This window comes from Sitophilus oryzae, unplaced genomic scaffold (assembly GCF_002938485.1).
Source record: "Sitophilus oryzae breed Bouriz unplaced genomic scaffold, Soryzae_2.0 scaffold_1743_pilon_pilon, whole genome shotgun sequence".
Taxonomy (NCBI): domain Eukaryota; kingdom Metazoa; phylum Arthropoda; class Insecta; order Coleoptera; family Curculionidae; genus Sitophilus; species Sitophilus oryzae.
This window is the reverse complement of record NW_022146439.1, coordinates 1,106,757-1,133,258: the sequence shown is the minus strand read 5'-3', so window position 1 is coordinate 1,133,258 and position 26,502 is coordinate 1,106,757. Positions and strand designations below refer to the sequence as shown.

Genomic DNA, 26,502 nt, shown 5'->3' with positions numbered 1-26,502 from the left:
TGCGGTTTTCTTGCATCCTGCATATATGTATGACCAGCCCATCTTAAGCGGGATTTAATAATCATGACTTCAACGCTCGCTCTAGCTTTTTCAAGGACCGATACGTTTGAGGCCTGGTGGAACAATTTGATTCTTAAGAGTTGTCTAAGGTGTCTCTGTTGCAACTTGTTTAATGCGTTCATGTGTCAGCTGTACGGCACCCAGGTTTTGCTTCCATATAACATGGTGTCGTTAATATTGCTCGATACACAGCAAGTTTCATTTTCATGCTCAAGTCATGATTGTAAAAAACCCTGTCTTTTAATTTCTAGAATGCTCTTGAGGCGCTGTTAATCCTGTGCTGAATTTTAGAGTCAATACTGGCCTTTTTCGAAATCAAACTGCCGAGGTAATTGAATTCCGCTACATATTCCAATAGTTCTCCGATTTTTATAGCATTGTTGTGATCTTCCGGGGGAGTGCACATGATTTAATTTTATCGATGTTCAGCTTAAGGCACAAAACCTCGTATGCCCAGGTATATGTTTTCAACATTTCTTTTAATTGCTGTAACGTTTTTGCAACTAGAGCGCAGTCATCAGCGTATTGACGTTCTGTGATGAATTTTGTACGTGTTTTTGCGCTGAGTCTTTTTATGTTGAACAGACCGCCATCGTATTTGTATCTAATGCCCATTCCTCTTTCCTGCAGTTTACTGTCCGCTATAATGGAGAGCGCTGCCATGAATATGTTGAATAGTAGAGGCGCTAAGCCACATCCCTGTCTAATTTCTGTATTTGTTAGGAAGAGATCGCTCAGTGACCCATGATGGTGACACTATTAATATACTCTTGTTGTTGTTATGGAAGCTTTTAGTACTGTAGTAATACAAGAAAGTAACTATCCTGGGAATGATAATTTAAAACAGATAGCTAAACAAGCTTTTTATATATTCCGCCATTTCAATTTAACGTAATTTTTCACTGGTATGAGTTATTTTTTGCATTTTTTTTCTTCTTTTTCTGAAACTGCGTCAACGCGAGGCTGTCCAATTTATTTTCATAATTGCATTTCATTTCCCTCAAGTTGTGATGGAAACTTTTCAAGAGCTCGTTACTTCCAGCGAAAAAATACCCGAGAAAAATTGGTCAGATGTAAATTAAACATTTTTTTTTTATTTAAAATACTTTAGACACTTATTATTTTGGAATTTTAATATAGGGAAAGATAATTAAAGAGGTTTTTTACGCCGTCATCTAAAATTATTACAACACTTTTTTAAATAATGTATAAGTTTACCTTTGTGGCAAGTTCATTTCTTGAAAAAACTTCTAGGTTTTTCGCCACTGAAAGAAAATCTACAAAATAAACTAGTTATTTTTTGTAAACGTCACTGCGTTGATTCGACGGAGACCAATTTGTCAGTGATGTAGAATGGTATGGGAGGGGGGTTAATCACCCCAACTTTACAAATTTATTGTATCCCCCAGGAGAAAGTCCTGAGAAAGTTCTTCGAGTGTCTTAAGCGTAGTTTACACGGGATAGAAAATTGCGATAGAACTTGCTAGAGTAACTTGCGATAGTGTTTACATTTAAGCAATTTCTTGCAACAAGTACTTTCTAGGTATATGCTTTGAGCAAGAAATTGCATGCACGTATACACGGTATGGTGTATATTGCACAAGTATATTGTTTAGTAGAAAAATGTCGCGCCGTAAAAAGAGAGCTGCAGCCACTGCCCTTCTTGTTGCAATTTTACACAAACAGTCAAGAAAATCTAGAAAAAGAATATGGGTTAAAGAATGGATTGCCAGAAAGCCTAGTCTTGGAGCTTACGCGATGTTATTAAAAAAAAATAAGAAATCCCAAAAAGAAGACCCAAAGCATTTAAACAATTTTCTGCGAATGTCAGAAGTCGATTTTACTTTTTCTTTTTATAATTTTGTTCCACTCCTGGTAGGGTGTGCTTGGGTACGAATATTATGTAGCTTCCGCTGAATCTCAGCCTCAGTTGTGTTGAATTTGTCAGCTATAAATTTGATTGCTTTTTGCTTTTTAGCTCTATCTCTGTAAATTTTCAATTTTTTTTGCCACAATTCCGGAAATCCTTCAAATAAATTAATCAAAGTGATGGTATCTTCTTTCGACCACACAATTCCGGAAATCCTTCAAATAAATTAATCAAAGTGATGGTATCTTCTTTCGACCACATACTCCATTTTAATATCGTTATTTAACACGCCTTCGAAAATCACTTGCACCAAAAACTTTCAACAATACGGAAATAAATTTTTAACTTGCCAGAGCACTCCCCCAACCTATTTACACTTGCAAGCGTCTTTCGTCGCAACCACTTCCCCGCCAATTTTGTGACTTGCTGAGAGAGTGCTTTCGGATACTGTTTACATTATGCAAGTTTGGTAGAAGTGCTCTCAGACATATACTTGCGATAATTTACTTGCCCGTGTAAACTACGCTTTAGACCGTTGGGGATTCTCATTCCAGATTACAAATTCAGGGTCCTCCGGTCTCGTTTTAAGTTGATTTCCACTTGGGAAGCAGAACGGTTCTGGTCCAGTTAGTGGAGTGTTCGCTCCTTTTCTAGCTAGGTCATTTGCTTTTTCATTGCCTTTTATCCCTCGGTTAACCTTTGTTCAGCTTCTCTAGGCATTCTTTGGCCAATTTCGAATTGATGCTTACTGAGTTGATCGTTTTTAATGCTGCTTTACTATCGGATAGGATGGCTTTTCTTCCGATATTTCCTATCTAAGATAAGTTCGCATTTTTCGATAGCTTATAAGAAAAAGCCTGAAGGATGCGGGGGTAGGTGCCCATTTGTTCGGAGTATTTAGTTATCGATACAAATACTCCTATCCCTGTTACGGCTTTGGTTTTGCAAGCATCAGTATACCACGTTATAGTATGGTTTTTTATCTGCTGAACAAACGTTTCTCTCTTTCAATTCCTTTTATTGCTCAATACTATGGAATTTTTCCTTTTGAGGGTTTTGACTTCCTTCCCCAGTACTGTTTCCGTTATTGATCATTCTAATTACTGGAATATCTACCGATGATAATGTGCAGTGGTGTTGGATCCAGAATAACCTCCATTGATACTTTTGCGCAGGTTTTCATGGCACCCGTGATGCATGCAGTCTCTGTATTTTATACAAGTTTTGCCTTGCTGTACGTTGCTCTACGGTTTGTGTACCAAGAAACTGCTCTATAAGTAATCATGGGTCTTACTATCATGGTATACATCCAGCGCAAAATGTTAGCGGCGCAGCCCCATATATTTACCACCAGTCTATGTATCACGAAAGCCTTTATGGCTTTGCTGGTAATGTTCTGAATATGCCTGTTCAATTACTGTCCAGGGTTATTCCCATATATTTGACTTCCTGTGATGTCAGTATTTTTGTAGTCAATAATACAACAAGAAACAAGAATTAATTTGTAACACTTAACATTTAATATATTTTTGGTAAATGTAGGATTGGATAAAGACATTTCATATTTTACAATATATACCTACCAATTTTGACCTCTTTAACCTTTTTTGAACTGTCCCAAAAATGTAAATTTAACGCATTTTTCTGTCTATATTGAAAGAAAAGTTAACAAACCTTCATTCGCCTGGCACATTCGCCATTTTCTAAAACGCACAAAACAAATCGAAATTGCCTCGTATAGCTTTCCCGCTCGTTCGTTCCCTATGTTCATTCCCATTATCTACATTGTTTCCCCTGTATCCTGCGATGATCCGCTCCACGCACTCTTTCCTATCATTGTTCCCCCCATTTCTTGTGGCTTGATGCTCTCCCGCCATTCGCCGGCCCAACACGTTCACGTTCGCCTTTAACCGAGCCACAACACAAAACAAATCTAGCCGAGAGGTTAGTTCACCTTTCAGCTGTTTCCGCCACGTTCGGTCCGATATCGTAAACATCGACGGAGTGTGAATGGTTGCAGACCAACCGTCTGTTTTCAGTGAGAATATTACGTTTTTTCGGACAAAATTCTTCGTGTTTATGTTCTAACTGAAGTGGATCAATAATTAATAATAACACAGACAAGGTAACAAATAATTATAGATATTTAATTTGACGTTATTCAAAATTTAAACATGGTGAAAGTGTCTTGACATTGACAGTGTCAAATTTTCGATGTTTTTAACTTTTCCCAAACGAGGAAGAACCGTGAACTGTGATCGATGAACCATAACGTGGCACAATGAAAACATACTACGATTTTTGTCTAGGTCGTCTAGTAAAGGTACAGAAATTCACTTATTCCTATGACGTCATTTTCCTGATGTTTAACTGGCTTATTGGTGATCCATCGTTATTTGTTTCTGCGATTAATAATTGTAAACAACTTGGCTGTTTTTTATTATATTTAAACGTGCTGTTTCTCGACAAATAAGCGGAACGAACGTCACATATTTATATTTAAATGTTGATTACTGAGTCACGTGAGTTGTCAACCTTTATTCTGTTTTGAATCAGCTGATCAAACCCAAATTGTTATTTACTCTTGTAATATGTAATAGTTTAATTAAGATCGTAATTAACACTGCTAGAAATAATGGTGGTTTATTATATTTTTTGTGTAGAGAGTTTTAGGAATTCCTAGAAAAAAAAAATTTAATGGAAAATTCCCAATACCATAATTTAGACTACCTATTCGATTATACTTAGCAAGTTAATTAGGTACTACAAGTCTGTTATTTGGATCAAACTAATATTTTTGTTGCATTTTATTCAGATTATATAAATAATATTTTATTTTGTAATAGCAATCATCCAAAGAAACTTACTATAGAGATGTATTATACATTTTTTTGCTCCAGCTTTACGATATCTATTATCCCTACTGTTATTTATTATTTTATATGTAAAATTAATATTATTTATTACAATCATTTGCATGGTACTCTGCATACCTACTTACCTATCTAAAATTTTCTCATATTTTATGCAGCAAATCAGAATCTGAGCCACATTGAAACTTCTCTTTAAAAAAATATACATATGTCCAACAAGATGATCCATGACAGCGACAGTTGTGTCTGTCGTGTATGTCATGTTAGTTCACAGGTAATTTAATAGAAAATGGTGTTTTCTGTAATTTTTTGAATGTCTGTCGAAATCTTTCCTGGCGCGTTGGACAGACTATACATGGTGCTCTGACTACCAGCATGTGTACAGGAACAGGTGCGGCAGGTAATAGATAACCAGCTGTGTCTATAATAATATACCATGATATGCATTGCTTGTGAATATTTGTTGTACCATAAACATAGCATAAGCATTGTTACATTAACCATTTGTGATTACAAGAAATATCTCTAAAAATTACTGTAATCATACTATAATCAATCAACTCACTGATTAATAGTACTTTTCAGATTATAAGCAGTTACAAGATTTCAAAACAATGCAATTTTTTACTTAACTCAACTCAAAGATATTTTAGGAAATTATTAAACACCGAAACAATAGGACACAATAATTATTTAAACATGAAATAATAGGGAAAAATACAATTAATTCAAACATTTTTTCCCACAATTTCATTAGATAATTTCAACATGTAAAAGTTAAAAATTTAATTGAATTTTACTGTTTTTATTTTTTCAATTCTAATCTAATAATTTTTAATTCATTAAGTAGCTGTTTTTTTTTATTTTAATTTACTATTCAGTTTGGTGCAAGGGCAGATATATAAATTTGAGCTATTTTGCATTTAGATGATGTGAAATCTAAATGTAAGAAATATTTAAATTTTATTAATCTCCTTCAAATTAATATCGATGTATATTTAGACCGTTATCATTATTTTTTCAACCTAGACTCATATGTCTATTGTCGTCATGTAGCAGAGCATACTTAAATCGTACTGCGTTTAGTCTGTTCATTCTCAGCTAAAAAATGCAGATAAGTCTTGAGTTGCTCGTGCTCATCATAATTTTGATAAATACCGTATGATCGAAAAAAAATGGCGTCCAGTTGGCTTGGAAATGACGATCGATGACATTTTCAATATAATTTTACATATAAAATGACAGCAATCTTCATTTCATAGCCATTGCTGACGCCGGCGCCGTTTTTATTCGATCATACGGTATTATTGTATGATTATAATAATTTAAAATTAGACAAACATATCTCAAATAACAGACAATTATATTATGTTTATGAGAATATCAAAATAATTATATTTATGTAAAGACGGTATGTACAGGGTGTCCCACTAAGAATAGCTCTCGGCTGTCTCTCGGAAAGTATTAGTCGTAGAGCTTGCGGAAAAAAATATTTATAACTAAAGAGAGCATGAGAAATTGCTGGAAATTATTTTCAAGTTTGTAGAGCAATATATGTCAATGCATCAGTAGCCTCGAAAATGTGCGGTTCTTTGTGAAAGATATATAAAAGGTTCAGGCTCCAAATTATTAGAATTTATGAAAGTATACGACTGGTCACTGGAGAATGTAATCGAGAGGTAAGAAGAGCACAGTAGATCTGTAAAGGTGTCGCAATAAAATAAGCCAATAGCAATATCAAAAAATCTAATCTGATCATCTATACATGGGCAATAAAAAGACTTGTTATTAGGGTAAAGTAGGGTGAGATGGCCAGCCGAGAGAGATGACCAACAGCTAAAACTGAAAAAACGCGTCTTCCGATGGGGTTGCTTGACATCAACTACAAAGAACATTACTGTATAAGCACAGTCGGTCAGCTTCTAGCTTCTATAAATGTGATATAAAAACACCCAAAAAATAAAACATTTTTTTCCTTATAAAATTATACAATAGATTTGACTTACCTTCTACTGTGAACGTATCTTAGTGAATTTACTATATTTTTCAACTTATTAGGTGAGTACAACGTTTATTAGATAATCTTAACCATCAGAAACAGTTAGAAACATGCCGTTAGTTCTTTTCCCGTTGGCCACCCCTTCCTAGCATTTTGAGAGACATGGCCACGGAATAGCAGGGAGAGATGGTCATATATTGTATACTTGATGAGGAGGATATGGAAGTCCAATACAAGAAAAATAGTGATACCTTTTCTGAAGTGGATGAACCAAACGTGTAGGTTGTGGAGAAAGCTACAACACCCGAAAAAGGAAGATTGGTTGCAGTGTAGAATATGTGAGTGGTTCCATGAAAATTGCTCTTCCTATCTAAGGACTTGCCAAAATTGTGGTAAAAATGCTTTTAAAAAGAATCAAAATAGGTAGTAGTAGGTAGTAGTCTGGGGCCCTACCACTCTTAGTACCTAGTAAAAATAGGTACTAAGATATTTTGTTCTCATATCGTTTTCAAGTTTTGCCATTTTACTTTGATTTTACATGGCGAACTCTCCCCTATTACATTGGCCATTTACGTGCAGTTTATTTTTATACAAACAATAATAAATAAATTATAAGTATTTGGATTGTAATCAGTTTCCTATCAGTTCGGATGATAATTAAGTTATGTTAAACAGATAAGTTAGTTAAAGCCCGACCTTCACAAAAAAAAACAAGCACCTTCTATTCAAAACAATGGCCATCTCACCCGACTTTTATAGAGTAATTTTTACTTATGCCAGGTAGTTTACTAGTTGGACAATAAATTCATTACCATGAAGTTTCCACGGTATTATGAATAATTTTCACGGTATTATGATGCTTACCGCATTTATGCTCACTTGCACCGTTTGTATAAACTTTGTTTAAAGGCTAAACAGTGATTAACTATATTATAGTTAATCACTGTTTAGCCTTTAAACAAAGTTTCTACAAACGGTGCAAGTGGACATTAGTCACTAATGTGGTGCTGAATCAGTGTGTTCAGTTATAGAAGCTGTAATATATCTAAGAATTTTCCAGTATTGCTATATCTTGTCTTACAGTTTCAATATTTTTAACCTGTCTGAACAGTTTCAATATGTTTAACCTGTAACTTATATTTACACATTATTTTGGATCCGCCATGTATAAATTAGAGTTTATGTCAGTCGTAGTATCTTTATCTTGATTTGTGAAACAGTAACACAATTATAATCAATGACGTACAGCTATTTTAATAAAACAAAAATTTTGACTTTGTTTTTGTAGCAAACCAACGGACGATATAACCTCTTATTTTGTCTTGAGTAGGATAACCACCCACGGGGATAAATACAGCAATCTCGCCCTAATGTAAAAGTTAGGTAACTTTTTCGTACCACCGTGCTCTTTGGAATTATTTACCCTGTCTATTTTTAGAACAGTAAGTAGTTTACTGTTTGGTAGGATAATGTTACGGGGTTATTTATACTATATAGTTAAAGTTAAGTGCTTACCCATATAATCGTGTACTGTCATGTAATTTCGTATAATTTGACCAGAAAGTTGGCATTCTCTTTAACTATTTGAATTTAAAACATTTTTTTTATTTATATTATTTATTATTAATGTAATGAAATGTACATTTAATACTTATTTTTACAACAAGCCAATCTTATTTTTTGTAATATGTATGTGTATTTTGGTTATTTGGAATTTTCACAATAATACATTTATAATTTCAGATTTTCTTGTCTCTCTATTTTTTTTTACCTTCCCTGAATCTAGTAGGTATCATTGTAACCTATTTTTGATGATTAATAAAATATTATTTTTATTAGCAAAATACTCCCCATTTTGTACCAAGCTATAGTCTAAGATGATTCAGAGTTCGAATCCGGGTCAGGGTAAAGACTTTTTTATTTTATTTTCTTTTTTATTCTGATAGTAAAGTATTAAATAATTCCGGTGATTCAAAGAAAAAACAAATATTTAATACTTTACTATCAGAATATAAACGAAAATAAAATAAAAAAGTCTTTGTCCTGACCCGGATTCGAACTCTGAATCCTCGGTTCGTGGTCGGAAACTCTACACACTGCGCTATGGAGACATGTTCGATTTATATTCAATACTAGAATTTAAAGGACTAATAAAAATATAGGATCTTCTTTCAATGCGCAGTAGGAAACGCAACGTTTACTGTTAGCCAGACGGGCCGCATGCTGTTCTAGAGAGCATAGTAAAAGATATGTCAAAGAGTCAGACGTCTTAAAATACTTGTTTTTCCGACGTTGCTAGCTCTCGTACTACTACATTGAATCAAAAATCAAACTAAAAAAATTCAGCTAGGATTGCTCGGGCCTATTGCGCTCGTGTTTGTGCACCCCTCAGGGGTATGTAGATGACAGCTGGCAGACTTACTCTTCAGAGTAAGCCAGTCCAAGATACCTTAACTGAGTAAGAAAAGATATATGATAATAATGAAGTGGCAAAAGATATATATGATGTGATAATAAGATAGAGGGGAATAGACCAGTTTATTTGTCATCTTGATTCAATAGAGATCAATTTTAGACCAGTATGAGTAACATTTGTGATCTAATACATTGTGGGGGAACGTAGCAAGGTTGCCTTAAACAGAACATCGGGACACGGGGGTTACAGGAGCTACGGAAAGATATAGATGAAATGAGCAAACAAGGCTCATCAATGTCATTCGTCGGACTAAAACTTTTCTGCAGCGCTACAAAGGAATTAACAAAAAGGTCACAAAGGAATGGGCGGCGAACCAGAGGCGCAACTAGGGGGGGTCATGGGGGGCTTAGCCCCCCTAGATGACCCATGCGTGTCGTATAAAATTGGTTTTAACCTCACATGAATCTTATCTTATAGTGACTGCACTAATTATAGAACAGTAACAATAGCCGTCTAAAATACTATCTGAAGAGCAAGCAGGTTTCATTCCCGGCGAAGATACTAAAGAGCAAATTTTCGAAAAATCATCGAGAAAGCGTATGAGTATGAAAGAATATCACGAGTCATCTGCGTTTCGTGGACTGGAGCATTTGATTGTATTAAGTGGGGCAAACATTGGTCTGTATTAAAGAACATGGTCCCTGATCACTTTATCCAGCTGATTCGAGGTCTATACGAAAACAGTAGAGGAAAAGTGAGAAGAAAGAACACCATTTCAGATGCATTTGATTTGGAGGCAGGAGTGCGCCAGGGATGCATTTTATCTCCCTTACTCATCAATATATGTGGCGCTTACTCATCAATATATGTGGCTCCCCCACTATAATGGGGGAAGTTTTGGAAGATTACAACGGTAGTATCACTATAGGCGGTAAAAACTAACGAATTTAAGGTACGCAGATGATAAACCTTCGCTGGCTCTTAGATCTCAAACGAAGGACGATGTGATGCAGAAATCAAGACAAGACTGTATAGCACGCCAATTCCATGACCAAACCTACACAGCTCACCGTACAAACATTTCAATTTTTGAACAATTTAATATCGAATCTAGACTGCCAATATGAATAAATCCGTTATATTTAAAAATACTTTGCCACATATTTAGGAACACCAATGGCCTAGAAAAATTAATTGTGGAGAGAAAAGTAAACGAGGAAACGTCCTAGAGATCTCCAAATTGTTGGGTAGACCAAATGAAGACGATAATAGGTCATAGTCTACTGCTATAAGTACTGCTGTTCAAGACAGAACAACATGGAGAGACACAATAAATGCGATTTCATAATGTCACCGTACTCTCATAGAGTAATAGGAAGGTGGAGGATCTAGATATTGAAAAAGCTATTTGGTTGGATGTTGAGTTATTGGATATGTTAAATTCTAGTTTTATTTTATTGAATATAAAGAACAGAAATTTACTTAAAAATAAGCCCAAATGAACTATGACATTGTACTGCCACATCATCTTTATGTATTTAATTGTTTTTTTTTATTCTACAATTGTATAAACGTGTAAATAATTTAAGTATGACACAATAATTCAGATAATCGACATTTTCAGCATGCACGACTAATACGCTACCTAGAAACAATGAGCCTCGATATACCGATTTAAAAAAATACTGAAAACCCAGGTAGACAAAAAATAGAATTTTATGTTTTTTACATTTGTATATATGTACAACTTAACAAATATAGCTAGAGACGTGGGAAATATAAAATAAGAGACGCCTCTCGATGCGCAGTGGACAGCACACAAATTTGCTTTAATCAGATTTGTCGTAGCCTAACTGCATCTCTCTTCCGCCGAATGCGTTCTCTCTCTATCGTGTGCGCGACCGGTGCTATCCCCAAGTCTCTTCCTATATTTGTCAAACTGTACATTGTATTGCGGACTGCTTATTTATACAACTAATTCAACGGAAATTCCTGGTATTGAATCTGCCAAGAAACTTTTCTATTAGTCATAAAAGGCAATTAATATAAGTAAACATTAATTATAATTAACATTAATAATCGTGAATAACGATCTCGGGACATTATTAAGTGCCTATACTGTGATCTAAGTTTCGAAAAAAAATGAACAAAGATCGGTTCTATAAAAAAGTATTGATATTTGAAAGGCTATATCAGTATTTTCATAGTGAGTTATATTATAAAAATTATATACAGGGTGGCCAATCGAAAACGTTCCGCAAGGTATAACAGCCAGGGTATTTTTTTTTTTTTTCGAAAAATCCAAAAACACGTCAATTTTGTTTGTGAGAGGGACAACTTTTGCCCCAAAAATGATTGCAAAATCTTCAACCCTCTAAGCGGGGGTGTCATCCCCCAACTTTTTTCAAATGGGAAGGGGGGTCAAGTGGCGTCGCAATGAAAAGGACTTTCTATTCTCTATATTTCCCCGCTTCGTTTTTAAAAATCGGTGTAGTCATTTTGAAAATATGAAAGACTGAAATTTGAAAAGTACTTTTTTTGCAAAAAACGCATAAATTGAATTATATAAAAAAACTTATCTTATTAATGAAGAAAATGCTGAAAATGTTGCCCGTCAACCTCCATACAGTAATACAAATTATTTTCAACCCGTTCTAGAACATTCTGAAGACCTTGCGGGGTCACTTCGCAACAAACATCAATAATTCGTCTTCGCAGGTCTTCTAATGAGGCGAGTAATTAACACTTTACTTTTTGTGTCCCCATAGAAAAAAGTTTAAAGGAGTCAAGTAGGGTAACCAGGGAGGCCACTCAATTGCACCCCTTCGTCCTATCCACCGAACGGGAAAGTTATTGTTTAAATAATTACGCACATTTTGAGAGTAATGTGGAGGTGCACCGTCTTGTTGAAATATTAGTTTCGCTTCAACGTATCCAGGATTGTTCTCTATGATGTCAGTTAGGGCTGGGTCGATGGTATTTTCCAGTAAATCCAAGTACATATCACCTGTTAGATTTCCAGGACGAAAAAAAGGACTCACAATAGAATTTCTAAAAATACCAACCCACACGTTCAATTTTTTGGGTTTTGTGTGTGCACCTCGTGAAAAACCCTGGGGTTGTCCTCAGCCCAGTACCGACAGTTGTGCTGATTAACTACACATTTCAAAAAGAAAGTACACTCTACCTAACCCGATCGTTCATCCTTGTGGCAAGTGAAAAAATGCGTAAACATCTAGAAATAATAAGAAAAAACAGCAAATTGGTCGAAGGAATTTATCCTTATCATTTACTCTGATAAATGTTTAAATAAACTTTTCAAATTTCAACCCTTCATATTTTCTCAATGGCTCAACTGATTTTCAAAAACGAAGCGGGAAAGTATAAAGAATAGAAAGCCCTTTTCAATGCAGTACCACTTGACCCCCCTTCCCATTTGAAAAAAATTGGGGGATGACACCCCCGCTTAGAGGGTTGAAGATTTTGCAATCATTTTTGGGGCAAAAATTGTCCCCCTCACAAACAAAATTGACATGTTTTTGAATTTTCTGAAAAAAAAATTACCCTGGCCGTTATACCTTGCGGAACGTTTTCGATGGGCCACCCTGTATTATAAAAATTGGTGAGTATTCATTATTATTTTATAAATTACTATTTATTTTCATTGGAGGTATACATATTATCAACATCATTTTCAGCTTATTCAACCATTTCCAATTATGGTGTAGCCTCCCTCACATATTTATGTACTCTCTTTGTAGTTAGACCTATTTTTATCTATTGTTGGCTATGCGGGCCCATGCCCATGTTATCTCTGCTTCGGTCGTTTTCTAGGTCTCTTAATTCCTCGTGGGTAAGATGCTCTAATTTTTGTGGTTAGTTTACCCATTGCCATTTGAGGAATTTGACTCTGTGGATGACATCTATTACCTGGGTCTTTTGTCGTATCCACTCTATTCTTTTACGGTCTCTCATGGTTATTCCCAGCATATTTCGTTCCATTGAGCGTTGTGAGACTTGCAGTTTCCGTATGATGTCCGTTTTAAGTTTCCATGTTTCGCATGCATAGGTCATGACTGGTAGTACACATTGAATGTTTTCTTCTTTAGATAGAGTGGCATTCTAGATTTGAGTATGATTGGGTTTCTTCCATAAGTACTCCATGCTAATTTAATTCTTCTGTTGATTTCTTGTAGTAGAGATCCAAAGCTGTGTATTAGTTATCCTAAATATATTCTCTCTTCTATTATTTCCAGTCTTGTGTTATGTATTAGAATGTCTTTTCTTTAATACATCATAATATGTTTAGGTAAAAATATGTCTTGTCAAAATCGGTGGCAGTATAACATAAATAAATATAAGGAAAAATTGGCTTTATCAACCGCGAAGAAACCTATATTATTTTTAACGATTAAGGGATATAAAACCCTAAAATTGACATACAGGGTGTTTCAAATGTTGTTCTCACCATTGATATCTCGGAAACGGTAAAAGGTACAGGGTGGCTTAAATTGGGATAAAGTTGTCTGTCAGTGAGCCCAATGATAATCTGTCTAGTAAATGCACTTATGTTCTTCATTTCTTTAAATATGGCGGTAAATCTGAAATTTCCTGTTTTCGTTTTTATTCTGACAATTCTCATAAAAAATGTATAAATACATTCTCAAAGCAATATTTTACCCATATCCTTTGGAAACGCCAAAAATCACTTAAGAAGTTTCCTTTTTCTTCTACCATTATATATATGAACTTTATTTCACAACCTTCCAAATAGAACCTCCCGAAAACCGAGATCTACACGCACATGACGAAAGTGACCATTATCCGTCTCTCCCCAACACATTGCATTTTATGAGAATACTCTTCATTATACATTTTTTGGCCGCTACATCACTGCAGTTGAGAATTCATAAATTCCTAAAAAATGAAATAAAAAACCCTACTCGTATTTAAAAAAAATAAAGTTTATGATCGTTCCAAGTGAATTTTGACATCACCAAAGGATGAATCTAAGAAAGTTTCTATGATAATGTCTTTACAGATTGTTTCTATCAAAATAAACTCGTAAAAATAAAAATGAAAACCGGAAATTTCAGTTTTTCCGCCATATTTCCGGAAACGACAAGGATAAGTTTAATTACTAAACAGATTACCATGGGCTCATTAGCAGGCAACTTTGCCCGAATTTAAGTCACCCTGTATTTCTTACCGTTTCCTAGAGCCCCTGCGTCCCAATGGTGACATTCGAACATGCTGATCGAAATATGTATTTCGTCCAACATTTTTTGATACTATTCGGTAAACTGTCGTTGAAATAAATAAATCTATTTAAAATGATTCTTTAAAATTTCAGTTTTTTGTTGCTAGAATTATTTTCACCGTGTAAAGCGCGACTAATGCGGCCTGTGAATGCGGAACCTTGATATTTAACCTTGCCGAGTTGTTGATTGGATTTTAATTTTTCCCTGAATTTATTTGGGTGCATTAGGAAGCATATTTTTTGATCGATATGTTTTTATTTATTTTATCATGTAATTAAAAAAAGAAAAAATACGGTATTATAATATAATCTTTAATTATTTGCTAGAATATTTATCTATATAATTCAGTCATTCAATGAAGTTTCTAATTCTTTTAGGATGTACCTTGGTTATGGATTTTAGTTCCGGCTGACTAACTGCACAACTAACTATTTTAAAGTCCTTCTGTAATTCGCAATGATGTCACTGTTGATTTAAGTTCTGGTACAATATTGTTACGGATTCCGTGGGTCCACTATTTAAACTCACGATAAAATACTTAACGAATTTATTTTCTCACTTTATACACAATTACTAACTTATAACACACAACAAACTAACTATTTATAAGATTCCTTCACCAAATTATCCGATTTTCAATTTCCACGCGGTATATTCAAATTTCAAAAAAACTGTCTCAGTTGTCGATGGCTCCGGCTTATATACTCTATTGACTGCTTCTCGAAATTTCCCCAATTCTCGGAAAGCGTACTTCTTCATACCAGACAATTCCATTGTCTGATTCCCTTACTTCTCGACTTGACTAAAAGATGGCGCCTGAAAAAGTCTTTTAATTTCTGGCGGATACGTTGCGGTTGTGCAGGCAACCAGTAATACATTTTAGCCCTTGACCTTGACATTGCCCCCTTCTCAAATTTGATCGTCCCGATCAAGGTTTCCTGTCTGGTATCTCTTCAATCGATCCAGATGAACTACTTTCATCTTACTTCTAGGGCTGCGTTGAATCCGGTACACAACATCATTTATCCTCTTGATGACTGTATAAGGACCTTCCCATGCTGGAGTTAACTTTGGGGACCTCCCTTTCTTGCGCTGTGGGTTATATAACCATACCATATCGTCCTGTTGAAATCCCGTAGAATTGGCTCTGAGGTCGTAACGAGCTTTCATCCGGTCACTGGCTAGCGTAATCTTACTTCTTACGGCCTTATGAATTTCCATTAACCTTTCCTTCAGTTCATCCGCGTAGTCCTCTACATTTGTGGTGCCGTCGTCTGGTGATCCGAACACCAAGTCACAAGGCAACCGTAATTCTCGACCAAATAAAATCTTCGATGGTGAAAGTCCGGTGGTGTTGTGAACTGCACTTCTATACGCCATTAGGAACAGCGGTATGTGTTGATCCCAATCTCTTTGATGTTCGGCCACCATTTTCGAGAGGTGTTCTTCAATGGTCTTATTGAATCTTTCGACCATCCCATCAGACTGCGGATGTAAAGCTGTTGTCCTAGTCTTGTGAATACCAAGCAGATCACACATCTTCTGGAACAGTCTTGACTCGAAGTTCCTTCCTTGGTCAGTGTGAAGCTCTAAGGGAATTCCAAATCTACTGAAGACATTATTGACCAATACTTCAGCTACATCGATGCTTCTTGGTTTGGAATGGCAAAAACTTCTGGCCATTTACTGAAATAATCCATCGCCACTAAAACGTACTTGTTGCCCTTGTGCGTTTCAGGGAATGGGCCTGCAATGTCAACAGCGATTCTTTCTAATGGCAGTCCAACGTTATATTGTTTCATTTTTCCCCTAGATCGACTGCTTGGTCCTTGGCTGGCTGCACAAATTTTACATTGTCTACACCATTTCTTGACATCTTCGCAATAATCCACCCAGTAAAAGCGATCTCTCAGCTTGCTCAAGGTCTTGTTTACCCCAAGATGGGCTCCAGTTTTACCACCGTGAATTTCTTCCAATACCTGGGTAACTTTCTTCCTTGGTACCAGTAACTGAGCTGTTACTGCGCTGCCATCCGCACTTTCCCATGTGCGCTTTAACAATGCATTCTCAATAACCAGTGAATTCCACTGAGCCCAGAGAGCTTTGAAAACGAGCCCTCTGTCCGCAATATCCTGCCACGGTGGTCTCTCGCCGTTACCTTCCTTGAGCCGTAGTACTGCTCCGATGTCTGGATCTTCCATTTGATCTTTCCTCAATTGTGTCGTCGTCCACTGTTCATCGGTTCCAAGTTTAAAACTCCTTATCATGACAGTGCCTTCACGTTGTTCCGTTTTACAGCAGTGCTTACAATCGGTTTGACAGGGTCTTCTGGATAAACCGTCTGCGTTACCATGCATTTTTCCAGCACGATGTTGGATGGTAAAGTGATACTGTTGGAGCTTCTCGAGCCATCGTGCTATTTGACCTTCAGGTTGTTTCATCTCCATAAGCCACTTGAGAGCCGCATGATCTGTCCTAATTAAAAATTCTTGGCCGTACAGATATTTATGAAAATGATCAACTGCCTTCACAATTGCTAGCAGCTCCTTCCGGGTAACGCAGTAATTCCTTTCTGGTTTGGATAGAACTCGACTGTAATATTCTATCACTCGTTCTTCGCCATCTTGCACTTGTGATAGCACTGCACCTATGCCGATATTGCTGGCGTCGGTATCCAGGATATACCTCCCTTGTTGTTGCGGGTAGGCTAAATAGGACTTGAACATAAAGCCGCCTTAAGTCTTCCAAAGGCTACATCACAATCGGTGTTCCATTCGTAGCCGACTTCATCACCTGTAAGTCTATGTAAGGGTGCAGCTATATTGGCAAATCCCTTGACAAATCTTCTGTAATAGGTGCATAAACCCAGAAAACTTCTAAGTTCATGTTTGTCGCGAGGTTTAGGCCAATCCTTGATCGCAGCGATTTTCTTCTGGTCGGTGTAAATTCCGTCTGCCGAGACTACATGACCCAAGAATTCCACTTGTCGCTGGAATAAGCTACACTTCTTCGGGTTCAAGTACAGGTGAGCATTCCGTATGCGGCCAAAGACTTCTTCTAAATTTCGCAAATGCTCCTCAAAAGTTCTTCCCATAACCAATACATCGTCGAGGTAAACCAAGCACGTTTTCCAAGTTAATCCTCTTAACACCACCTCCATGAGACGTTCGAAAGTGGCTGGAGCATTGCATAATCCAAACGGCATGACCTTGAATTGGTATAGTCCGTTTCCTGTAGAAAAAGCCGTCTTTTCTTTGTCTTCCTCGTCCAGACCAACTTGCCAGTATCCACTCTTTAAGTCGAGAGTGGAGAACCAGCGCGAACCTGCCAGTGTGGTTAACGTGTCGTCTATACGTGGCAGTGGGTAGCTGTCCTTCTTAGTGACGTCATTGAGCTTCCGATAGTCCACGCAGAATCGTGTACTACCATCTTTCTTCGTCACCAAAACAACAGGAGATGACCATGGACTTGATGATTCTTCGATTACTCCATCTTCTAACATCTTATCTACCATGGTCTCCATTTCTTGTTGTTTGGAAAGGGCACACCCTTCTAGGACGTTGTCGAATCGGCTGAGCATGACCAGTATTAATCCGGTGCTTCACAAAATCCGTTCTTCCACTGTTGTTCTTCTCAAAAATACTGCCATGCTTAAGCAGGAACTGCTTGGCCTTCTGTTTCTCCTCAGGTGTTAGGTGATCCCATGGCTGTTCTAGATGTTTTAGTGTTTCTTGGGATGCCTTTTGTGTAACAGCTGACGATACTTCATCACATCGGGTGACACTTCTTACAGGTTCGCAGATGGCTATCTTGTCACCTTTTTGAATCTTGACACAATTCGGGAAAACATTCGCAATTCTGATCGGTATATTCTTGTCAGTGTTCACCAATGACTTTCCTACTAAGTACCTATCTTGTTTGTTGTCGCTACTTTGTACCATCCAACACAGCACCCAGCGATTTTCTCCACTTTACCGAATACGATCTTCTCGGTATTACCAGGTATCACCACAGTTTCCGCTGATCTTACATCCATTCTTCCTGGTCCCTCGTCTGGAGATAACATAAACTCTTCATTTCCGATATTCAGGATATTTCTCTGGTGATCGAACGAAAATCCATGTTGACGAATCACATCCATGCCCAAGATGAAGTCATCTTCAATATCTGCCACTAAAACGCTATGCTGGAACTTCAAATTTCCTAACTTCAGTTCGACGATAGCCTCTCCCCGTACAACGGCCATTTCCCCCGTAACTGTACGTAAACACACTCTTCTTCTCAGAGGCATCAGCTTCAATCCTTGCACTGAGTTAGCCCGCACCAACGATACCATAGCGCCAGTGTCCACTGTCATTCGGATTCCCTTTCCATTGACTTTCCCGTCGATCACCAAACTGTCAGCGGTTCTTCCTAGACTTCTAATGGAAAAAATCCTGGGGGCTCTGTTCTCCCCAGTCAATACTCGCCCCTTAGTATTGACTGATTTTAGTTTTCCTGGTGTCTACGTTCTTTGGATGGTGAACGGGATCGCATTTGAACGCGGCAATCCCGTTTAATGTGGCCATTCCTGCCACATCTAAAGCACCTTATGTCCTGTGATCTTCTATGGTTCTCTGTCTGGGTGTTGTTGCTACTCTTGTTCACTAGTAACTCACATAGTTTACTAAACATCTCCTCCAAACGTATGTGAGAACTTCCGGGCTGTTCCTCGACCGTTACCGATCTTATCTTCGGTCTAGGGATGGCGCTAAAAGCAGCCTCAATTTCTAGCGCCCTGACCAGTGCTTCGCTGCTGGTAGAAAATCGGGATATTTGCAGCGCCCTCTGCAATTCGTTGTCCCTCAGTCCGCTGATAAAGCACTGAGCAGCCAGTTCTTCCCTAAATCCTTCCGGTGCCTCTGGATACGCTAGGTGTACCAGGCGACGTAAGTCTGCTTCGAATTCCTGCAGACTTTCTCCGGACCTCTGCAGGCGTGTCTTGATCTGTGCCTGGTAAAGTTGGCGTCGATGTTGGTCGCCATATCTTCTGTCCAGTGCAGCGACCAAAGTTTGGTATTCCTGCTGTTGGGCTGCAGGAATAGTTTGCAGGAGTTCAGGGCAGGGCCACGCAGCGCGATGACAAGTGCCGCTGCTTTCTCCTGGTCAGTCCATCCGTTGGCAGCGGCGGCTGCTTCAAACTGACGGTGGTACATTGTCCAGGTCGTTTGTCCATCGTAGGTCGGTGCCTTGAGGTTCGCAGTTCCAGAAACGCCAGGTGTCCTTACTTGTACCTTGGTCTTCTGTAGGTCCATCTCTAATTTTTCCATTTTCTGCTGAAGGCGCTCCTCCAGATCTTCTACGACTTCTTGAAGTGGGTCTCTTGTCTTCGTTCCGAATTTTCGATACTCTGTTGAATACGGTCCTGCTCTTCTTGTTTGTCTTGTTGTCGCTGAATTTTTAAATCATCTAAAATTTTCTCAAGCCGGTCCTGTTCTTCTTGTTTGTCTTGTTGTCGTTGAATTTTCAAATCTTCGAAAATTTTCTCAAGCCGGTCCTGTTCTTCTTGTTTTTCTCTACGATGTCGCTCCTCGAAACGAATTTCCAAATTACCCAACATTTTCTCAAGCCGGTCCTGTTCTTCTTGACGTCGTAATTTTTCCTCTTCCTTTTCTCTCTCTAATTTCTCCATAAAATCTCCCAATAATTTGCTTACTTCTTCCATTTTCTTCGCTTGCTGTCTCGTACCAACCATAAAAATTCCCAAATTCAGTGTAAAATCTTCAAAATCCACTTAAATCGCACTTCCGACACCAATTGTTACGGATTCCGTGGGTCCACTATTTAAACTCACGATAAAATACTTAACGAATTTATTTTCTCACTTTATACACAATTACTAACTTATAACACACAACAAACTAACTATTTATAAGATTCCTTCACCAAATTGTCCGATTTTCAATTTCCACGCGGTATATTCAAATTTCAAAAAAACTGTCTCAGTTGTCGATGGCTCCGGCTTATATACTCTATTGACTGCTTCTCGAAATTTCCCCAATTCTCGGAAAGCGTACTTCTTCATACCAGACAATTCCATTGTCTGATTCCCTTACTTCTCGACTTGACTAAAAGATGGCGCCTGAAAAAGTCTTTTAATTTCTGGCGGATACGTTGCGGTTGTGCAGGCAACCAGTAATACATTTTAGCCCTTGACCTTGACAATATTCTTCTAGATTTATTATCTCTCACTGAGACTAGTGTGGAATTGTGTGTGTGTCATAAATACTTTGGGTGAGCATAGCAATGTTACGTTAGCCTGGGTACCAGGGCATGAGGGTCACAAGGGTAACGAAATGGCAGATGAAATTTTATTTTTTCCATTTCCATTCCAATTCCATTCATATGTCTTTCACAACCCTTCTGCGGCGTTGCAAAAACAGTTACGAGAATGACCACAAGACGATGGATGGCCAACAAATCTCTAGAATGGCGCAGAAATTCATCAGAGCAGAGACATTGTAACCGGGCATTGTAAGCTGAATAGACATCTAAAGCTAATGTGATTAGCGGACGAAGCTCTTGTACAGGTTCCGTCAATCCGAAGAAGAAACGACAAGACATTTTATGTCAGTGCGACAGCCTGTCAAATGTGCGGTTCTCGGTTGGTTCTCGGTAATAGGCAATGATAGGTCATTGACGACAGAGAGCAATATTTCACATAAATTAAACTTTTAGTTACAACTTAACAAGTATAGCTAGAGACGTGAGAAATATAAAATAAGAGACGCCCCTCGATGCGCAGTGGACAGCCCGCAAATTTGCTTCAATCAGATTTGTCGTAGCGTAATTGCATCTCTCTTTCGCCGAATGCGTTCTCTTTCAATCGTGTGCGCGACCGGTGCTATCCCCAAGTCCCTTCCTATATTTGTCAACCTGTACGTAGCCGAGGGCGCGATTTTTAACTTCATTGTTGCCAGCCATGGAATATTCGGCGCCGTGCTGACTAACTGGAATTTAAATTTCGCGCTGGGGATTCAGGTGGTAGCTCTGCTGTAAAAAATGTCAAATTGCCGCCATTTATTTATTTACTTCCTGACATTGTCAATCGTTTTGACACTTTAGTTTTGCATTACGTTGAGTAATAATTAAGTTTGTTTAAATAAATAGTGTTGTGATGCTTTATGCTTGAAATGTTTACTAGCAGACCTTGCTGTCGAACATTGTTCTTTTTAGAACCTCTTTTAGTGCGAAGTGTACAAGATACCTTAATAGCCGTAAAAAACTCATCGCAACTTTATTAGAATATTTTGAACGGGAAATCGGTAGTAATACTTCTTAGATAATTTAAATAATTTTCCACATATTATCTATTTATAGCAAAAATGAATCATATTTTTTACTGTTTAGAATAAAGTAAAACGCAAATGGATACAAAGGAAATATCTATTTAGATGCACAAACAATAATACAAAATATATAATTAAAGATGTAATGCATAATAATTTATAGTAGTAAAGTTCCATAAATAATATTCATTAGCTTATTCGATCATTTTCAGTCACTAAAACTGTGGTCAAAGTCACTAAAACTGCGATCATTTTCAGTCAGTAAACTTTTTGGTTAGAGTAGTTAGTTAACCGGCCATCTACCAGGAAAATTCAATAATTATTGCCTATATTCACACTAATTAATCTTCGCAATATACAGAGGTACGCCAACCAGCGGCTGGTAGTAGTAACGTAGGTACTCCAATGACAGGGTTAGATGTGTCTACAATGCTGGCGCGAGGGTTAGAGTTATCACCGGTGGAGGCCCCCGACATGCGGCACAAAAAATGGACCAACTTTTTATTCGGTCCAGGGCTGGCCGACAATGTTGGACTTACATGGAAAAGTGTTTACACCGTAGCACTACCATGTCATTGCTACCATGCTCAATGGTTACCATGTCTGTTCTATTCCATTTTGTATTTAGATACTCTCTTTGTAGTTGGGACCATTGTTGTCTATTGTTGGCTATGGGGGCCCATTTTATCCCTGCCAATTTCCTGATGTCATGGTCCCATCTCAGGTTCGGTCTTCTTCTAGGTCTCTTAATTCTTCGTGGGTACCATGCTGTAATTTTTGTGGTCCATCTGTTGTCCGTCCCTCCTGTTGCCAGGTGTCCTGTCCATTCCCATTTGAGGGATTTGACTCAACCCAAGTAACATTTTAAGTTCCTTTAGGTTATATATTTTCAAGGTTAGTTATATAAAGGTTTAATAAATGTCTCATTGGTATCTTACTGTGTTTTGATTTATATAAGTGTAGTGTTGGTTACTTATCACTAATAGTAACCTTGAAATGTTGTTTATCACTTTCCTTATAAAACTAGAGGTTCTTGTTACTAAAGGTTTCATAGTAAGGTTTTATAAAGGTGTTCACATCTATTTTATATAACTTCTTGTATTAGGTGTTATAAAGGTGCGCAAGATATACACTATATAATTAAAGGTGTTATTAAGAACCATTATGTAACCAATAATACTACAAGTTATATAATTGTTCCCTCAAATCGTTTTTTTGCACCTTTCAAATGTTCGTTTGCTTTATATAACCTGTAGTTACCGAATATCAAACCTAATGACATAACCTCAAATTTTTGATATAGGTAATCAAAATAAATAATATATTAGCAAGCAAAGCAATTCGGTATTATAATGAATAATAAAAAAATAAACTGGACAAAACACAAAAATACATCTACGTTCAAAAGAAAGGTTCTTCAGAATTAAAAAAAAATAGGAATAATCCAAACTCCATTCAAACTACATCCACCAATATTGAAAGCCAACATGCAAAATCACCATCCACAATCAGAGATCAGGATCAACCTGAGATATTTCCAACAGAAAGTTGCCAAAACAATCAGGAACAGGAAGATGCCTGGTTAAGTCATTCTCTAACATAAGAGAATGAACTTTGCACTTTAACATTACACATTTTGCACTTAAAGAGCTTTTTTCTATAGTCAATTCATTCATAACTGTTCTACCAAAGTACCAAAGGACCCTAGAACTCTTTTGCAAACTCCTACCACTTTAAATATAGATCAAATTGAACCAAAACAGTATTATTTCAATTTTATGAGGTTATGTTTTATTTTCTGTACATTTTCTGTCAAATTGCTGTAATGTCAAACTTCGTTCGCAGTGAGTCGCTACAGTCGACACCACGGGTTACATAAAGGTTTTCTGGGTGACTAAAAGTAGCCATAAACACCCCGGCATTTATAATGGTGATTTGAATCACCTTTAGTTGTATAAAACTCATTTATGCAACCTTCAGTAACCAAATTTATATAATGGTTGATGAGTATGTTATAGACCCTAAAATAATATATAGCACTTTAAATATAATGGACGCCATTATTATTGATATCTTCATTTTTGGCTACAATGAGTATTTCTAAGATAACGTTGAAAACTGGTGCAAAACTATATTTTGGCCAGTTGCCAGTTATTTCTATGTATTAAAAAACTCGTATGTTCTATTATTTATATTAATAAATTTGATTTTCATTACAAAAATTTTACTATATTTTTTTTTGTTTATAAAAAAATCTATTAATTAATTCTACTTTTGGGGGCGCATGTGTTTTTTGGAGGTAAAATTGATTTTCACACAGTAAATTTAAAATCGCATATGTATTTAGTACTCTGGCTAGGCACAATAGGTTTTATTAAGCCAGTAATTTCTATAGTCATTTACATAACGCAAACTCTTTTGTAGGCTATGACAGGGATGGCGTCATTTTGTCTCTTTTGTTTCTGGTCTGGATTATCTGCGTAGGACAACTTGGAGCAATAAGATCATATCTGCTTTTTATGTTAAAAAAAGAGGCAAATATTAAAGTAGTTAGTCAGAAAGAAACAAGTATATTTTCAAAAAACGCGCATGCGCGATATTTCTATGGAGGTAATCTCTGGGAACCTTCTCAACACCACCATATAACTATTATATACTCTTTTTCAGTTTTATAGCGGTAACTCGATAGGATATATAAAGGTGTTGAGAAAGTTTTCAGGACTTTGGTTGCACACCTTGAGTGGTAAGGGTTACCATAGGAACAGTTATAAAATGGACCGTTTAGGGCATATAAGTGTTAAGTGTTATATAATGGTTACCAATAACTCACGACAACCAATCTAGATGCGTTTAGGTTGTATAATATGGTGTGTTGGGAAGTTTCCTAACACACTTATAAAACAAAAAATGCTTCTTGGGTATGGACGATATCTATTACCTGGGTCTTTTGTCGTATCCACTCTATTCTTTTACGGTCTCTCTTGGTTATTTCTAGCAAATTTTGTTCTACTGAGCGCTGTGCGACCTGCAGTTTTCTTATAATGTCCATTTTAAATGTCCAAGTTTCGCATGCATAAGTGATGACTGGTAGTACACATTGGTCGAATGTTTTCTTCTTTAGATAAAGTGGCATTCTAGATTTGAATATTATTGAGTTTTTTTCCATAAGTACTCCATGCTAACCTAATTCCTCTGTTGATTTAGTTGTGTATTACTGTGTATTAATTGTCCCAAAAATATATATTCTTCTAATATTTCCAGTGTGTTGGGTCATTTATTAAAATTCTAATAAATCATATTATGATAGTAAAAATAAAAGTAATTTTTAATTAACAAATAATTCTAGTTAAATATTTTCTAAATTAATATCTAAATTGACTTTATCTGAGATTAAAGATGTGCAAATTATTTTTTTTAAATTATATAGAATAAAATATATGACTTTTTTTAACACAGGAGATATGGGTTTCATTTATCCAAAAAAAATCTTAAAACCAGGGATATTCAATACAGTTAGGCTCAAAGTACGGCCCAAGTAAACTTGACCTCGCCAAAATGTTTATCGACTGTCATTCCCCAGCCGTCTTTGACGCCGTTTTTTTTTCAATTGTTGGTACGTAGTAAAAATCTTTCTATTATAACAATATTATTGTACTACTAATTAAAGTACAGATTTAGGAAATAAATATTACTTATAGATAACGGAAGCAAATTAAATTGTGTTAATGAATCAGTGGCATGATTCACATTTATCTGTACAAACGAAGTTAGATGACATTGAGAACAAAAGTCAACACAGACGAGAAACGTACTTGAGATGTATAAAATCCAATGGAATTTATTAATAGTACTAATTTATGTACCTTTTATATCTACTCAACATACGCTTCTAAAAATAATTTCTTTGTGCTCCAATGTTATATTCTCAACGCCAATCCAATTATTTTTATCCCACCAGGGATCTCTTGCTTTACTTCCGATTTTTATAAATTGACTCCGGAGAGAGGAAAAAATCAAGGTTAAATTATGAAGTGGCGCACAAAAGTGTACTTTTGTAGGGTATACATTAAATTCACCTTCATTCGGTTAAAACAAGTGAGGCGTCAAGTTGCAAAACCCGTGTTATCCCCAAAACGTTGTTTCGAGAAAAACTGTTCGCAAAAACTGTTTTAGGAAATGTTTAAAGCGTTATTTTACAAAAAAAAGTGTCCATTGAGAGGAATCCTTGTTTTGTAACTCATTTTTCTAGAAATAAAAATTAATATTTAATTTTTAAAAACACAAAAACAATTCGGATTAAGGCGGGTTTTGCTACAGCAAGATATTTGGATCCTAACTTGATTTATTAGATATGCTTTTTTATTAAAATTAGGTAAGGATTTGAAATGGATAAATCGTCAGTAGTAAAAAAGCATTTTACTACTGACGTCTGAATTACTGACTACTGACTTTAAAAAAGCAATTTTGTGTGAAAAGCCTATGAAAAATGCGGGACTTGCAATAATAATGACAATAAAAAGCAAATATACTGTTTGGGACTATGTTTATGTAGATTTCAGGGTCCAATATATATGTCCATTTTTTTTTTAAAATGGATAAGGCGGGTTTTGCAACTTGACGCCTCAGTTGTAGAGGATGCATCATTTTGATATCAATAGTTTTTTTTTGCTTAATTAATAAAAGTAAAACTACTTT

The 26,502-nt window shown here is 36.5% G+C and overlaps 1 protein-coding gene across 3 annotated transcripts in view; it reads left to right on the top strand.

The window, feature by feature from the left end:
* LOC115881848 (probable E3 ubiquitin-protein ligase RNF144A) overlaps positions 1-26,502 on the top strand; it is a 145,650-nt gene that overhangs the window by 2,586 nt on the left and 116,562 nt on the right. The window contains exon 1 of one of the 3 annotated variants that reach the window (XM_030899542.1): positions 3,803-4,055. The exons of 1 other annotated variant lie outside the window; for it this stretch is intronic. The gene's annotated coding sequence lies outside the window, so the exon portion shown is untranslated. Of the gene's footprint in view, positions 1-3,802; positions 4,056-4,087; positions 4,254-26,502 lie in introns of those variants that run through there. One more of the 3 variants, XM_030899545.1, reaches the window with a different exon arrangement.